The sequence below is a fragment of the Panthera onca genome, chromosome F1 (genome assembly GCF_046562875.1).
Source record: "Panthera onca isolate mPanOnc1 chromosome F1, mPanOnc1 haplotype 2, whole genome shotgun sequence".
NCBI classification, from domain to species: domain Eukaryota; kingdom Metazoa; phylum Chordata; class Mammalia; order Carnivora; family Felidae; genus Panthera; species Panthera onca.
The window spans coordinates 71,897,573-71,913,805 of NC_138355.1; the positions used below are offsets into that span (position 1 = coordinate 71,897,573).

The 16,233-nt window shown below is 42.7% G+C and overlaps 1 pseudogene; it reads right to left on the reverse strand.

Annotated features, from left to right (window-relative positions):
* Positions 1-4,291: 4,291 nt before the first annotated feature.
* On the reverse strand, positions 4,292-4,869 carry LOC145713343 (phosphatidylethanolamine-binding protein 1 pseudogene; annotated as a pseudogene).
* Between the last annotated feature and the right edge of the window lie 11,364 nt (positions 4,870-16,233).

Sequence of the window (16,233 nt, forward strand, 5' to 3'; positions counted from 1 at the left end):
AGAGGGAGACACAGAATCGGAAGCGGGTTCCAGGCTCCGAGCTGTCAGCACAGAGCCAGATGCAGGGCTCGAACTCACGAACCGTGAGATCACGCACGACCTGAGCTGAAGTCACATGCTTAACTGACTGAGCCACCCAGGCGCCCCCCCCACCTCTTTTTTCATGCTAACCACTTTGTAATGTTGTCTTATTTAATCCTTAACAACTCTGCGAAGTTTATTTTATTTTTTATATTTAAAAATATTTTATTTTTAAGCAATCTCTATACCCAATGTAGGACTTAAACCCACAACCCTGAGATCAAGAGTCACATAGTCCACTGACTGAGCCAGACAGGCACTTGGTGTGAAGTCCATTTTATTATCTGCATTTTACAGGTGAGGGTGCAAGACTCAGAGAGGTAACTTGGCCACATGGCTTGGAGGCAAAGGAACCAGAATTCAAGCCTGTGTTTGTTTGGCTCCCAAGGCTGGTGCCATTCACTGTGGGATCCCACACACCAGCCTCTTCACCTGTGTTGTTTCTTCAGCACAGAGACAGTCTCCCATGTCTTTCCAGCACACAAAGACCTTGCATCGTAAGCCTGGCATTTGGGACATGTGATTCATTTTTTATTTTTTGTTTTTTATTTTAGAGAGAGCGAGAGGCATGAGCAGGAGAGAGAGGCAGAGGGAGAGAGAGAGAATCTCAAGCAGGTTCTATGCTCAGCATGACGCTTGTTCCCATGACCCAGGGGTCATGACCTGAGTTGAAATCAAGAGCCGGATGCTCTACTGACTGAGCCACCCAGGAGCCCAGGACATGTGATTTTAATACAGTAAAGAAACTGGCACATCTGGGCTTCCCTCCAGGGTGCATGAGCTTTCCAGAACTTTCTTATAATTTCCATACTATATTCAAGCTGTTGCATGAGGAGGCCCAATTGTGTCTGGATTTATTCTTTCCTTGTGAGTCTAGGGCAAGGAGTAGTGCAGGAGATTCAATAGAGGCGGGGAATGTCAGTTTACCATACACATGTCTGTTGTCTCTTTTACTCCTCGTAATTTGGGAGTGCTTCCAGCTCAGTGCTGTTGGTGTTCTGGGTGGTTAGCACTTGGATGGGGGAAAAGCCCTCATTCTTTAGATGATTTTTGCTTGTTATTTGCTCTTATCTCAGAGACAGAGAAGATGAATATAAGCTTTAATAAGATATACAGAAGGTGATCCCTAGGTAGCAGAGCAGAGACCGTGGCAAGGAAAGCTTGATCAGATCTCATCTCATATGATCTTAGAAATGCAAGTGGAGTAGAAGAGGGACAGCATATGTTCACATGTTCACTGTAACAATATAAAAAATAACACAAGGAATAGCCAATTACCCACCAGCTTAAGATGTAAACCATTATCAAAGACCTAAATGTAAGAGCTAAAACTTTAAAACTCTTGTAATACAACATAGGGGAAAAGCTTTGTGACATTGGATTAGGCAATGATTTCTTGGATATGACACTCAAAGCTCAGGTAACAAAAGAAAAAATAGATAAATTGGACTCCATCAAAATAAAACTTCTGTGCATCAAAGGACACAATCAAGAGAGTGAAAAAGGCAACCCATGAAACGGGAGAAAACAACCTTTGCAAATCACATCTCTTAAGGGGTCAATGTCCAGAATACATAAAGAACTCTGACAACTCAGCAATAACAAAAAGCGAACAATCTGATTAAAAAATGGGCAAAGGACTAGAATAGACATTTCTCCAAGGAAAATATACAAATTGTCAAGGAGCACATGAAAAGATGTTCCATGTTACTAATTTTTAGGGAAATGCAAATAAAAAATGACATATCACCTCATACCCTTTAGGGCTGCAGTATATAATTGTATATAATGTATAACCAGAAAAAATCAAATGTTGATGAGGAAGAGGAGAAATTGGAACCCTCATGCACTGTTGGTGGGAACATAAAATGGTGCAGGTGCTGTGGAAAATAGTGTGGTGGTTTCTCAACAAATTAAACGTAGAATTATCATATGATCCAGCAATCCATTTCTGGGTATATATTGAAAATAATTAAAAGCAGAGTCTCAAAGAGATATTCGTACATCTATGTTCAGAGCAGCATTATTTGTAAAGGACAAAAAGTGGAAGCAACTCAAGTGTTCATCAACAGAAGAATGAATAAACAGAATGTGATACATACATACAATGGAATATTATTCAACCTCAAGAAGGAAGGAAGTCTTGTCACCCATGCTATGACACTGATGAACCTTCAGGACATCATGTTAAGTGACATAAGCCAGTCACAAAAAGACAGACACTGTGTGATTCCATTTATATGAGGTCCTTAGAGTTGTCAAACTCACAGAGACAGAAAGTAGAGGGCAGACATCAGGGACTGGAGGTTGGTCGGGGGTGGGGGGGGTTGGAGCAGAGAGTGTTTAATGGGGACAGAGTTTCAGTGTTGCAAGATGAAAAAAGTTCTGGAGATGAATGGCGGTGATGGTTGCACAACAGTGTAAATGCACTTACTACCACTGAATTGTACCCTTAAAAATGGCAAATTTTATATGTGTTTTACCACGATTAAAATAACTGTATAAACCATTACAAATAGAGTTGAATCCTCTTGACTCCCACTGCCCTCTACTACATTCAGAGAAACTGACATCTTGAATTTGATGTGTATTGTTCCCTTTGTGTATTTCATTTAGTTTTGTTTGTTTCAAATTTTATACTTCTGAAACTTGATTTATCTCTGCTTAGCATTATCTTTGTGACAGTCATGTTGATATGCATCATGCTAGTTCACTAATTTTCACTTTATTGTGTTTTATTTCACCTTGTGAATTCTGTGCAATTCATCTGTCTATTCTCATGGAATTCTCCTGTTTATTCCTATCTCCTACCAGATAGACCACTTTCTTTTTTTGCTGTTACAAACAGCAATCCCATAAATATCAATAGGGAATGTGTATTTCTGACTACATGTGGTATTGCTGAATTTTCCTCCACAGAGGTTATGTGAATTTATATTCCCACCAGCAGCTTATGAGTTTCTGTTGCTCAAAGTCCTAATCGTCAGATTAATATTTTTCCTGACCCTGTATCCAAGTGATTACTCAACACTTGCTTTTCCATCATTCCTCTTTTGTCAACTGCTTGTTCTTACCCTTTAGACATTTTCTCTCACATTGTTGTCTCTTCGTGTTAATTTATCAGAGTTCTTTTTATATTTTGGATACTATACCTTTGTCAATTATATGTGTAACAAATATTTTCTCCTAGTCTATGGTTTGTATGTTTTTAAATGGTGTCTTTTGATGAAAATAAATTTTAAATTTAAATGTAGTCAAGTCTTTTCTGGCTTATGTTCTCTTTCTCTTTGCTTAAGAAAATCTTCACTACCCTGAGGTCATAAAGATCTTTCTCTATATTTTCTTTTAAAAGATTTAAAGTTTTCTTTTATACATTCAAGTTGTTAACCCAGCTGGAATTTATTTTATTTTATTTAATTTTCATCCACACAATGTTTTTATTTATATTCAGCTAAAAGCAAACAGCAGAATTAACATAAGATTCTGCAGCTACAGGTGGGCTTTTCTTACACAAATTCGGAGTGACCAGTTAAACAGCCACAGACAGGGGATTTCCGACAACCTCTCATCAGCCCTACTGCCCATCTAGACAGCCATGCCTTAACTGCAAAGTGACTTTCCCCATTGCTTTTTCCAGTACTGCTTTTTAAAGGAGCCAGAGTGGGACACTGACCCCCAGTAACCACTCTCAGATGTACCATGTTAGGGGTTAGTGGACACATCAGCCTTTGGCTGTCTTGGTGAGAGACACGGCCATGAAAACACAACCCGGAAGTGCCATCATGCACGATTCTGGAGCCGGGCTCACAGAGGCAGATGCAATGAATCTCTCTCTCTCTGTCTCTTTTTTTTTGGTAAACCTCCTTAAGAAACTCTTTGATGCTCTGCTCTAATACTGTAGACCTGGTCTTTTTACCTGAATTTTTTCTTTTAAATTCTGGGTTGTGATTCTTATGTTAACAATTTGAGGACCCCATCCTAGCACCAAAATATTCCCCAAAATGAAGTTCAAATTTGATCAAAACATAAACTGGGTGTGACTTTCTAGAATTATAAAGGTCAGGCAGAAGAAGTCACCTGAAACCACTGTCTGATTGCTCAGTCCCCCCTGGGAGACTGGGAATGGGGAAGCAGAGAAATCTACATGCATCCCAGAACCTGGGAGCACTGCTCCAGACCTCAGGGTCGGTTTCTGTCTCTTAGCATTCCCCTACTTCCCAGACAGCTGCTTATAGAGTTTGGACATATAGTCCTCCCACTCAGTCTGGTAACACATGTGGGCCACTGGGGACCTGAGCATACTTTTTGTGGAAAGATGCCACTTTGACTGTGGCACAGTGGTCTCCAGATCAGTTGCTGAGAATGGGCTTATCACACTTCAGTGGCCCATTCTGCTTGTAAACCAGCCAGACGTAGCTGTGAAGGCCTGTGCTCTTGGGAGGCCCAGAGTGGATGTAATGGGAGAAGACTGTGCCACAGCTGATGTCATTGCCCTTCATGTTGACCATCAGAAAATGGTGCCATTCCCTGTATTTGAGGTCCTTCCTGCTGGGAGCACCCTGATCTGTCATGACCAAGGTGTAGAGTTTGCCTGGATCGATGCCACTGCCATGCAGTACTGGTGGGCCGTTTCTTAACCTGGGCGGGTGTCAGCACTTTGTCCAGCTTGTTGACCTTTGCCCTGGTGTATTTGGCCTGCATTGGATACTGTGGCTGTCCCTCCACCTCCTGCAGGTTAAGAGGCCTGGGCCACTTGCTGAGGTCCACCAGCATTGTGGAGCCGAGTTGGGCAGAATTGTGGGAGGCAGGCACAGGCTGGCAGCACTGAGTCTGAGTGATCCACACACTGCTGGAACTCACTTTTTGTGTATTATGTAATGTAGAGTGGAATCCAGTTCTACTTTTTTTCTCCACATGGACAATTAATTATCCCAGGGCCACATACTGACCATGCTGCCACTTCCCACTGATTTTCTGTGTCCTGACCAATGTCCTGCTCTCCTGCAGATCACATGTCCATTTATGTGTGGCTCCGTTTCTGGGATCTCCGTTTTGTTCTGTTTCTCGATCTCTGAGCCATTACTTCAGGATCTTAATGATCACTGCCTTATAATGAGTCTTTTGTCTGGTAGGGATGTCCATGATCTTGTTCATCTTCTTCAAACACATTTTAGAATTGATGCATTTTTATTAGGTTGACTCCTAGGTATTAAAAGTTTTTGTTCATAGCAAATGCCATTATTAACTTTGCCAACTGTTGCTAGTATTTAGGAATACAACTGACTTTTATGTAGACCCAAACCTTGCAGAGTGCTGCCCTGGTATCTGCAGAGTGAGGGAGGCAGGTTTATAGGTGTCTCTGCTCTCCAGTGCAGCTTGGCTGTGGCTGGAGGGATGGAAGTCTGAGTGGCCACTTTTGGCCAGGAAGGATGATGTGGTGAAAGACAAAGGGACAGGGAGGGAACTGAGAGATGGTGGGGGAGCTGAAAGATTTATACATGGTGCTTTGGTTAAATCCCTAGGTTGAGCCCTTTGAGAAAACCTGTAGCTGCTACTGTGGTCAGATTTGTGCTTCCTTTGACTGTAGGTACCTGCAAATCCAGCCAAGTTGGTGAGGTGGGGAGGTGGGAAGGGTCAGTATTAATCGGATTAGACCTGGCACCGAGTAGCTTGCCAGTATCTGCTGATTGGGTGATCACACCCACATCAGTTCTTGGCTGGGTGACAGAGACAAAGCCCCAAAGGGAGTGGACGGAGTTTGAGGGACCTTAGTGTGGAAGATCAGGAGGTGTCTTGTCTCTTTCTGTCCAGAATATATTTCCTAATATTCGGAACACTTAGTAAGCCTGAGTAAATAATGCCCTTCCTCTTCCTTGTGCTACCTTGAGAGGCACTGTGGATAAAACCAGGTGGATGACCTTGGATGACATCTGCTGTGATAGGCACCAAGTTCTGGACACCCTCAACAGATCTCACAAAGGTCATGGCCACTGTCGCTCCCACTAGAGTCTGGGCGTTGGAGCTCAAACCCCTGATCAGAAGGCAGATGTAAACTTCTCTGGTATGCTAGCTTGGCAGCACTTGAAGCTGGCCCTGCTCATTTCCTTTCTTTCCTGGGGTATATGGAGGAGCAGCACTGTTGCTCCTTGAACGCCCAGCTCCCCCTCCAACTCCTTTCTAGATCTGGTGTCATGGGCAGGGTCTTGATCTCAGCTGGCTGCTGGTTAGTCACCAGCAAGAGTCAGCAGATAATGAAGGACTGTTTACTTTGAATGACTTGGTTGGTTAAGCAGAGAGCCACTTTGATCTTACTGTGGGGCAGGCCCTGTGCTGACTGCTGGGGACGCATCCATGAATAAACAAGAGAGATGCTTTTCTTGTGGACACGTTCTCCTGAAGAGTCCTTGCTACAGGGCAAGTGACCCAATCTGAGGGTTCAGGAAAGGTCTTCCTGACAGATACCTAAAGCACAATATAGCCAGATAGGACAAAGGGTAGAAGAGTTCTGGGCAGGTGGAAGAGCATGGGGGAAGCTCTGTACTGGTCTGCCGTGGAGGAGCCGGAAGGAGCCCAGAGCAGACAGCCTGGAGGGCAGGGGCCAGAGCACCCAGGGCTTTGAACAGCAGGGAGTTTGTACTTTACTCAAAGAGGAGTGGGAAGCCTGCACATCTTCTGACATAGGGGAGTGACTTGGGTGACCAACTTGTCCTGGCTTTCCAGGGATATTCAGGCTTTAGCAGTTATAAGTCCTGTGCCCCAGAAACCCCTCAGTTCCAAATAAGCCAGGATGGACTTGACTGGTTAGATTTATGTTTTAAAAAGTTCACTCTGACTGAAGAATGGAAAATAGGATTGGAAAGGGAAAGTGAGGATGGGGGTGAGCATTTAAGAGGCTGGGGAATACAGAAGCTTTTTATCTTGATGAGGTCCCAATACTTCATTTTTGCTTTTAATTCCCTTGCCTTTGGAGACATGTCAAGTAAGAAATTGCTGCAGTTGAGGTCAGAGAGGTTTTTTCCTGCTTTCTCCTCTAGGGTTTTGATGGTTTCCTGTCTCACATTCAGGTCCTTCATCCATTTTGAGCTTATTTTTGTGAATGGTGTAAGAAATTGGTCTAGTTTCATTCTGCATGTTGCTGTCCAGTTCTCCGAGCACCATTTGTTAAAGAGACTGTCTTTTTTCCGTTGGATATTCTCTCCTGCTTTGTCGAAGATTAGTTGGCCATACTTTTGTGGGTCCAATTCTGGAGTCTCTGTTCTATTCCATTGGTCTATGTGTCTGTTTTTGTGCCAATACCATGCTGTCTTGATGATTACAGCTTTGTAGTAGAGGCTAAAGTCTGGGATTGTGATGCCTCCTGCTTTGGTTTTCTTCTTCAATATTACTTTGGCTATTCGGGGTCTTTTGTGGTTCCATACAAATTTTAGGATTGCTTGTTCTAGCTTCAAGAAGAATGCTGGTGCAATTTTGGTTGGGATTGCATTGACTGTGTAGATAGTTTTGGGTAGTATTGACATTTTAACAATATTTATTCTTCCAATCCATGAGCACGGAATGTTTTTCCATTTCTTTATATCTTCTTCAATTTCTTCCATAAGCTTTCTATAGTTTTCAGCATACAGATATTTTACATCTTTGGTTAGGTTTATTCCTAGGTATTTTATGCTTCTTGGTGCAATTGTGAATGGGATCAGTTTCTTTATTTGTCTTTCTGTTGCTTCATTACTAGTGTATAAGAATGCAACTCATTTCTGTACATTAATTTTGTATCCTGCGACTTTGCTGAATTCATGTATCAGTTTTAGCAGACTTTTGGTGCAGTCTATCTGGTTTTCCATGTATAATATCATGTCATCTGCAAAAAATGAAAGCTTGACTTCATCTTTGCCAATTCTGATGCCTTTGATTTCATTTTGTTGTCTGATTGCTGAGGCTAGGACTTCTGACAGTATGTTAAACAACAGTGGTAAGAAGTGGACATTCCTGTTGTGTTCCTGATCTCAGGGAGAAAGCTCTCAGTTTTTCCCCATTGAGGATGATATTAGCTGTGGGCTTTTCATAAATGGCTTTTATGATGTTTAAGTATGTTCCTTCTATCCCGACTTTCTCGAGGGTTTTTATTAAGAAAGGATGTTGAATTTTGTCAAATGCTTTTTCTGCATCGATTGACAGGATCATATGGTTCTTATCTTTTATTAATGTGATGTATCACATTGATTGATTTGCGAATGTTGAACCAGCCCTGCAGCCCAGGAATGAATCCCACTTGATCATGGTGAGTAATTCTTTTTATATGCTGTTGAATTTGATTTGCTAGTATCTTATTGAGAATTTTTGTGTCCATATTCATCAGGGATATTGGCCTGTAGTTCTCTTTTTTTGCTGGGTCTCTGTCTGGTTTAGGAATCAAAGTAATGCTGGCCTCATAGAATGAGTCTGGAAGTTTTTCTTCCCTTTCTATTTTTTGGAACAGCTTGAGAAGGATAGGTATTATCTCTGCTTTAAATTTCTGGTAGGATTCCCCAGGGAAGCCATCTGGTCCCACTCTTATTTGTTGGGAGATTTTTGATAACTGATTCAATTTCTTCACTGGTTATGGGTCTGTTCAAATTTTCTATTCCTTTCTGTTTGAGTTTTGGAAGAGTGTGGGTGCTTAGGAATTTGTCCATTTCTTCCAGGTTGCCCAGTTTGTTGGCATATAATTTTTCATAGTATTCCCTGATAATTGCTTGTATTTCTGAGGAATTGGTTGTAATAATTCCACTTTCATTCATGATTTTATCTATTTGGGTCCTCTCCCTTTTCTTTTTGAGAAGCCTGGCTAGAGGTTTATCAATTTTGTTTATTTTTTCAAAAAACCAACTCTTGGTTTCATGGATCTGCTCTACTGTTTTTTAAGATTCTATATTGTTTATTTCTGCTCTGATATTTATTATTTATCTTCTTCTGCTGGGTTTGGGGTGTCTCTGCTGTTCTGCTTCTTTTTCCTTTAGGTGTGCTGTTAGATTTTGTATTTGGGATTTTTCTTGTTTCTTGAGATAGGCCTGGATTGCAATGTATTTTTCTTTCAGGACTGCTTTCGCTGTATCCCAAAGCATTTGGATTGCTGTGTTTTCATTTTCATTTGTTTCCATATATTTGAAAATTTCTTCTCTAATTGCCTGGTTGACCCATTCATTCTTTAGTAGGATGTTCTTTAACTTCCATGCTTTTGGAGGTTTTCCAGACTTTTTCCTGTGGTTGATTTCAAGTTTCATAGCATTGTGGTCTGAAAGTGTGCATGGTATGATCTCAATTCTTTTATACTTATGAAGGGCTATTTTGTGACCCAGTATGTGATCTGTCTTGGGGAAAGTTCCATGTGCACTCGAGAAGAAACTATATTCTGTTGCTCTGGGATGCAGAGTTCTAAATGTATCTGTCAAGTCCATCTGATCCAATATATCATTCAAGACCCTTGCTTCTTTATTGATTCTCTGTCTAGATGATCTATCCATTGTTGTAAGTGGAGTATTAAAGTTTCGTTCAACTACCAAATTCTTACCAATAAGGTTGCTTTATGTTTGTGATTAATTGTTTTATATATTTGGGGGCTTCTGAATTTGGCGCATAGACATTTATAATTGTTACCTCTTCCTGATGGATAGACCCTGTGATTATTATATAATGCCCTTCTTCAACTCTTATTACAGCCTTTAATTTAAAGTCTAGTTTGTCTGATATAAGTATGGCTACTCCAGCTTTCTTTTGACTTCCAGTAGCATGATAGATAGTTCTCCATCCCCTCACTCTCAATCTGAGGGTGTCCTCAGGTCTAAAATGAGTTTCTTGTAGACAGCAAATAGATGGGTCTTGTCTTTTTTTTTTTTTTTATCCATTCTGATACCCTATGTGTTTTGGTTGGAGCATTTAGTCCATTTACATTCAGTGTTACTATTGAAAGATATGGATTTAGAGTCATTGTGATATCTGTAGGTTTCATGCTTGTAGTGGTGTTTCTGGTACTTTGTGGTCCTTGCAACATTTCACTCATAGAGTCCCCCTTAGGATCTCTTGTAGGGCTGGTTTAGTGGTGATGAATTCCTTCAGTTTTTGTTTGTTTGGGAAAACCTTTATCTCTCCTATTCCGAATGACAGACTTGCTGGATAAAGGATTCTTGGCTGCATATTTTTTCTGTTCATCACATTGAAGATTTCCTACCATTCCTTTCTGGCCTGCCAAGTTTCAGTAGATAGGTCTGCTACTACCCTTATGTGTCTACCTTTGTATGATAAGGCCCATTTATTCTTACCTGCTTTCAGAATTCTCTCTTTATCCTTGTATTTTGCCAGTTTCACTATGATATGTCGTGCAGAAGATCGATTCAAGTTACGTCTGAAGGGAGTTCTCTGTGCTTCCTGGATTTCAATGCCTATTTCCTTCCCCAGATCAGGGACGTTCTCAGCTATGATTTGTTCAAGCACACCTTCAGCCCCTTTCTCTCTCTTCTTCTTCTTCTGGAATTCCTATGATATGGATATTGCTCTGTTTGATTGCATCACTTAGTTCTCTAATTCTCCCCTTGTACTCCTGGATTTTTTTTTTTTAATCTCTCTTTTTCTCAGCTTCCTCTTTTTCCATAATTTTATCTTCTAATTCACCTATTCTCTCCTCTGCCTCTTCAATCCGTGCTGTGGCCACCTCCATTTTATTTTGCACCTCATTTATAATATTTTTTAATTCATCATGACTATTTTTAGTCCCTTGATCTCTGTAACAATAGATTCTCTGCTGTCCTCTATGCTTTTTTCAAGCCTAGCGATTATTTTATGACTATTATTCTAAATTCTTGTTTTGTTATATTGCTTAAATTGGTTTTGATCAATTCATTAGCTGTCACTACTTCCTGGAATTTCTTTTGAGGAGAATTCTTCCGTTTCATCATTTTGGCTAGTTTTCTGTCCCTTCTGTGTTTTAAAAGCTTGTTGTGTGCTCTGCACCTGTGAGCACTGCTATATTAAAGGAGGATCATACACTGTCCTGAGGGTCTGGCCCTTCAGGAGGTGTTTTTTCGGAGATTGTTACTTGATCCCTGTTGTGACTTTGGTTATTTTATTATCCTACTGGTAGTGATGTTTTGGACCCTCCACCAGGTGTGCTTCGATTTGTTCCTTGGAATAGCCATGTAAAGGAAAACAGATAGACAAACAGGAGGCAAAAACACACAAACACACAAATAAACAAACAAGCAAATAAACAAAAACAAAAACCAAAACCTAAAGACTAAAAACAAAAAACCCAAACCACTGACTACAAGTAAAGAAGAGGGTGGAGGTGGTGCTGACTGAAGAGCTTATACAAAGAGAGAAATGACAGGAGCCGGGGTGGGGGAGAAAAAATAAACATTGATTAGGCAGAGAGACTAAAAAACCTAATCCAGAGAGAGAGAGAAGGGAAAATAAAGAAGGAGGCAGGGAAAATGAAACAAAGATAAAGTTACCCAGACAGAGAAGCTATATGGCTGATCATTCCAGAAAGAGAGAAAGTAGTGTAAAGAAGGAGGTGTAGAACATGTGTCAAGACAATAGATTAAATATGTCTGTTTAGACAAACCAATAACCAGAATAACCAGCCTAGGGGAGGGAAGAGATAAGGAGGAGATAAGGGGAAGAATATATCTTTATGTCCGGAATTGACCTAGAGTTAATCCAGGCAATGCTGCATCGCGTGTCGGGAGGAGCTGTCCGCAGGGCCTGTGCTGCTCTGGTGGATACGCAGTTACCCAGTGTGAAGGGGTGTGGTTTGGAGTAATCTGGACCCACCTCCACTATGGGCCCCGGGAGTGATCCCTGAGGCCCTGCCTTGCTGGTGGTGGTGATGGGGCTGGGGGAATGGTGATCTCCCAGTCTCTTCTCCACGGACAGGACCCAGTGGACTCCGTTTGAGTCATCCTTACTGTGCTGCCGGCCCAGATGGGATGGCCCTTCTCTCTCCTCCAACTACCCTGACCTGGAGCTTGGCTAGGATTAAAAGTCCCACTCCATGCGCTCTGGTGCTGGGGAAGCACCTCAGTGAGGCGATATGTGGTCCTGGCTGGCTTTGTCTGTGTCACCGCACTTCAGGGAGGACCGACTTCTCCTACTGCGGACTTAGAGCCACCCTCGCCACGAGCCCCTGGGGTGGTGGACATGGGCAGACTTTGTCTTTTCCCACAGCACTCCAGGGAAATGGCCACCTTGTCCTCCTGCAGACTGCGCCCTTGGCCCAGTCGCTGCACCCAGGGGTGGTGGACAAAGGCAGGTTCTGTACTATCACACAGCCCTCCAGGGAGGGAACCACTTTCTTCAACTGTGGACTGAGCCCCTGACCTGCCACCGCACCCAGGGCTGTCTCCCATCCTCCCCAGGTGCGTAAACAGGGAGCGGGCTCCAGTCCGAAGAAAGCCCCGCAGTTAGAGATTGGATCCCTCTCAGTCTCAGTCCGAGGTCTTTCTCCTGTCCAGATATGGTCCTACACTTCCCTAGCCACTCTTTCTTTTCCCTTTGTCTCTCTGCAGAAGGGGGTCCTTCCCCTCTCTGCCCAGGAAGCCTTTTTTTTTTTTTTAATCTCCCCCTGTTCACAGTTACCCACCTATCTTTTTTCCAGCTTTCCCATTTTCTTCCTAGTAGATTCAGTCTCTTTTCCTCCCAGGCTCTGGCTTTCAAAGTCCGTTGGCTTCTACACTTCTTTGTTTGAGAGATGCAGGAAGTATGGATTCCCCCTACTTCTCTGCCATGTTGGCCCTCACCCTCAAAGACTTTAAACAGCGAGGTCTTGGGTGGGGTCGACTGATTCTTCCCAAATGGCCTCAGCTCTTCTAACTGATTAAAAGGAGACACAGCTTAGGTATCACAATAGAGAAAATAATCCCCCAAACCCTCTTCATGGTGTGAAGCTTCATCTGGCAGTCATGATATGGGGAACAAAGGCAGAGAGAAATGTAGATAAAATTAAATTTCCCTATAACCTGCAGCCCATTGACATATACTTGAGGCATACAGAATAGAACATTTCTCCTATCTTCATGTTAATGTTTTGCTAGAGGGAAAAGTAACCTTAGCTTGACAGTAGCTAGGCCTCCAGGATACTGTGTCTTCTTCAACATAAGAAAATCCTTGGGAAACTTCTCTTGTCTTTACCTCCCCCAACTCCCAAGTATATGATCAGTCTCTCCTCACAATCCTGGGGTAGCTCTTTCTGCCCACGGGTCCTGTCCCCGTGCTTTAATAAAACCACCTTTTTACACTGAGGATATCTCAAGAATTCTTTCTTGGCTGTTTGTTCTGAACCCCAACACTTCAAATCACATCATTTGGAGACCATGAAGGGACTCATTCTTCTCATCTGGACTCTGAGCCTTGGTGCAAACTTGGTATTTTCTCTTTCTTTACTTTCATTCCAGAGGATTTTGACAAATACAGGTTTTTTTTTTTTTGATAACTTTAAAATTGATAAGAATTTCCAGAACTAACTAAAAAGCTGCATTCAAACTGAACAAAAATTAGTAACATGGAACTAAATACATTAAGGAGGAGGATTATAGTTTCTATGACTCTTGTTTGAAACATTGCTGGTTCTCTAATGTTTGCTCTTCCAGATTAAGGATTTTTCTCTTAAGATACCCATGATATACAGTAATAGAATGAAGAATTCCTCTGTGAGAAAATTGGAACATTTAACTTTTCTCTCTACCTGAACCCTCTGAAATTCAGAAACCCTCAGTGAGTGTTCTTTCTTCCATGGCAATCATAGTTATTTGCATGAGTTCAATAAGAATCTGTTCTCCTTGTAACAGGACACTGATGAGGGAGCATAAGGCCAGTTGAGGGCAAAGTACCCCCCCCCCCCCAGGTGTGGTTGTGTGATATTCCTCAGGCACTCCTGAATGCCCAAGAACAAAGGAAAGGAAAACAAACAAATGGTTGATTGATAGAGATCATAGTCATGCAGGACATGACCCTCCATCAGTTTACAAATATCTTAGTAAATTACAAGAAAAAGGCAATCTTATCGATAGCCTAATCTCCACAAACCTATAGACTCAGTTTCCTGAAGCCCCAACATCACCTTCCTCTCCATAGTGATATGGGGAACAAAGGCAAGAAGGAAATGTCAGGTGAAATTAAATTTCCTTATTACCTGCTACCCATTGACAAATACTTGTGGCAAATACAGAGTATAACTTTTCTCTAGAACCCCCTCTGGTCTTAATGTTAATGCCTTACTAGAGGGAAAACAACCTTAGCCTGACCATAGCAAGGCTCCTGGCATCCTATGAGTCCTCTTTAGCATATAAAAGTCCTTCTGGAAGCCTCCCTTTTGGCCTTTCCCTCCCCAACTCCATAGTACAAAACCAGTCACTCTTCACAACCCCAGTGCAGCTCTTCATGCCCAGGGGTCCTGTCCCTGTACTTTAATAAAATCACCTTTTTGGACCAAAGATGTCTTCAAGAATTCTTTCTTGGCTGTTGGCTCTGGACCATCCCACTGTCACCCCAAAACGTCATTACTATATATAAACTCCCCATCTGACCAATGTTGACCCATAGGTAGGGATATCTCTATGCTCTTATTCAGCAGGAAGCAGTTACAGAAGAGAAGACCTTCTACCTTCAGCAACCTTAAAGATTTCAGGGTCAAAATTGTTCAGGGGGGAGTGATGAGGGGAACAAAGGCAAAAAGAAATGTAGATAAAATTAAATTTCCTTATACCTTGCAGCTCACTGACAAATACTTGAAATAGGCAGAGTGTTATATTCCTCCAGGAAGTCCCTAACATCCTACTGTTAATGCTTTGCTAGAGGGAAAAACATTCTTTGCTAGAGAGAGCCCCATGGCTCCCAAAGTCCACTTTAAACCACATGAATTTGAAGTGGAGTTTGAGAGCAAATGACCAAGAAAGAATTTTTGAGACATTTTGGGTGCAAAAGGGTGTTTTTAAAAAATGTTTACTTAGTTACTTTTGAAAGAGAGGGAGAGGGAGAGAGAGAGAGAGAGAGAGAGAGAGAGAGAGAGAGAGAGAGAGAGAATCGTTTCAAGTAGGCTCCAGGCCTCAGCATCCTCTTCTGGGCACTGAGCGGCTGGGCCAGATGATCTCCCATGTTGTTTTTTCCCTGACTTCTGGTGGCTCTGTGACATCCAGGGAGATTCATGGAACTGCTGGGGAGAATGTCCTCATAGGCAACTGAGGACAGACCCAAGTGTGGGATTTCCAGAATCTTCTCTATCCCTCGTAGCCCTTAATCCTACTTAATCCGTGGCTTATTCCATACCCTGGCTTTCTGGACTTTGGTATCTTCAAGATGCTCAGAGGGGCACCAGGAGGGATCAGTCAATCCCTGCATGTGTGTGATAGCCCCCTTGTCCCAGCCCTGGGTCCCCCATTCGTCACTGTTCTGGTCTCACCGTGTCTAGACAGTTTGGCCCACAAGTCCCAAGGGCAAATGCCTCATTATCTTCTGGCTTCCCTTGCATCCGTGATCTTAATGACAACCAGGCTTGACTCCAGTGGGCTCTGGAGGACTCCTCTGGCTGTGCCTCAAAAGGTGTTCAGAATAATGGGGATCCTGAGGCTGGGAGCCAGGGAATATTGCAAACATGCAGGATTGACTGAGCTCTTTGGTGCCTTCCTGGGAGCCCATGGCAGACCTGAGCCCAGAGACCTGGGAGTCTCACAGAACAGGGTGGGTGAAGGCTTCCCATTGGGAGGTGACTGTTGGTCTATAGCAACTCCACACTGATGGGGCTCTGCTCTCTGTTTTATATTATACTCAGGAACACAGAGCTCTGGGAAAACTAGGGCATTTTTGTGTCTCTTTTTGGCAGTGTTTTGATGGGGAGTGTTAGTCCTGGTCTCAGTGCTGACAGATGTAAGGGCTGACTGCAATCTTGCCCAGCACCTTGAACTCAGGGTCCATCAGACTCTACTCCGCACAGTCCTCTGCCCACACGTCCCATCTCAGGCTTCCTAATCCCCAGAACTCCCCCCTCTCCTCAAAACTGCATTTCCTTCTCTGAACTCTACCTGGACCAAAGGAATACCCATTCTACTCAGCTCCACTCAGTCCTACCCTCAGACTATCCTGGCCTGTATCAGTCCCCACACTCTCACACATTGGAGGGTAAAGCTGGGT